We start from the raw sequence: 2305 nt of genomic DNA on the forward strand, positions 1-2305 counted from the left end.
CCCGGTCCGAGCCGCTACAGTGCCCTTGATAAGGCTACAAGACCAATTTGTGAGCTTACACATGGCAATGTGCCATTTGGCACACAAGAATGCATGGCAATATGGTTTCCAATGTTCTGCTTTTTTTTTGGTGAACAGACAAGGGTTAAACAGACCCTTAAGCAGCTAAGTGGCAGGGGGGTAAGAGTGCATAGATGTTCTTTCATATGCAGGCAAATTGTATCATAGCTAAGCAGGCTAATATTAAAACTCCAGGTAAAAACAAACAGGCATGCTAAAAAGAATAACGTATATGCCTCAACAATGGGAGCAGCAGCTGAACGTGTCTAAAAAGACTGAGAAAAGAAAATCAATGTGCTGGCACCCTTTTCCCTGAGCCCATCTTCCTTAGAGGTTGGTGGGATTTAGGTGGCGATCCTGCGACACCAGTGATGATGCCGCCACCTTGAAGAAGTGAAGATTGTGCTGCTCCCTGAGGGGCCCCAGTGATCTACCATTTCGGACCATGAAACTTTACATCCCGGGTGATCAAATCTAAGTGAGAGAATTGTGATCAGGCCCCAAAAGATAATTAAGAATCATAATACTAATCACTAACATGAGAATGAATCGCTAGGCCCAAAACTGTTGTTACTTAAAAACATTTACAAGCATTCTCTGAACTGTGTGTAAATCGTGCTGCATGTTTCTTCTATAACCTCTTTTTGACTTGAGAAATGATAAAATTTTCTTTCAAACAATAGAACCAGTATTACTAACAGCCTTACCCACCCACTAAACTGCTCTGGAATGCGCTGCCATGTATTTAGAAAATATAATTTGCTTAATGAATTGAAACACTAATACTGTATGAATGATAAAAGTAGGCATTATACTTATGTATATAAAATTGTTCTTATAGAAGTCAAAGGGGTATGGATAAGGAAGCACATGTATCCGATCCTTGCCATTTAACAAATGATGCATTGCCTACTGTTGCAACATCTCAAGAGTTTCATAACATTAACAATGTTATCAAATTACATAAGGTGTACTAGGGAAAGGGAAGGGGGGGCAGATCTTCAGAGGGTCGATTCGAGAGACCCATGATTTGACCAACTGAGAGACAGACGATTATCTGAACAATATATAGGTAATGAGGAGAGACTTTAGAGAGACTATACTGAGCTTATTTCAGCTGCTGAGGGAAATAGGATCAACTTTAGGAAGAGTTGTTGTAACTGTCCAGCTACTGAGTTACTACATACAAAAGTTATTCATTCTGCTGCTGAGATTGTATTGGGTCTTAGAGAGAGTTGATAAATTGTTTCAGAATAGTATGATAGCTATAAGCACACGAGACAGATAACCATGAGAATCTTGGTTAATGAAACAGACTGAATGTTCTTTCCTAACTTCCCCAGACTCGGAAACAGTATCATTTAGACATACTACAATTGTGGGACTAAGACGAACGGAGTGGGGACAGATTCAGGACACACTTCATGTGTTTCTGTAACTCAATATTTTTATAAACTATATTCTTTAAATAAATAATTAAAAACTATTAGGACTGCATTTGACTCAAAAGGAACCAAATTTTTAATTAAGTGACTTATTGCAGTTTATACATTTTGTCAGCCCCTCTCAGATTAAGTTCCATACTGAGGGTCCAGCTAAAAATGTGAGATTTAGAAAGGTGAACTGTGTACTGAGCAAGTGAAATGAGCCTGCTGAAAGGGTAAAAAAGAACCATAAAACACATGACAATTTTCAAAAGACAATGACTCGCAAAACAAAATCTGTCTAGAATTTAAGCCCTAGACTGGGGCATTCTTTTCAAACCTATCTGGTCCCGCCCAATAAACCAAGTCACTCCTTAATCACCAGCTGTAATGCCATTAGCTTTTATTAGTCTTGGTGTGTGATCCCTTTAAAGGGTAAATCACGTGTGAATGGAAGGCGAAAAAAGACGTTTTATGACAGGGCGCGCGGGAAACATATTCTTGAGTCTAACTGCCGTGCTCAGAGGCTCGAGTACGTCTCAGGCCCCGTCAGCGTTCACAGCACGCGACCGCCTCTCGTGTCGACCCCTTGTCGCCCCCACTAAACACAATATAATCGATTTAGGTGGCCCTAATTTGAACACAGGCACCGGCCAGCCCCCTTCCAATAGAGGCGGACAACCCTGCCTCCTCTCCCACACGCGCAGCAACAAAACATGCTTCTCGACACGCCCACACCATACATGCCCAAGCGTATTGGCTTAAGGCTGCTGTCAGTCACTTGACGGGCCCGGCCCACGACTTAGCGCCAAAGGTGATTC

Source organism: Pleurodeles waltl, chromosome 1_1 (genome assembly GCF_031143425.1).
Source record: "Pleurodeles waltl isolate 20211129_DDA chromosome 1_1, aPleWal1.hap1.20221129, whole genome shotgun sequence".
NCBI classification, from domain to species: Eukaryota; Metazoa; Chordata; class Amphibia; order Caudata; family Salamandridae; genus Pleurodeles; species Pleurodeles waltl.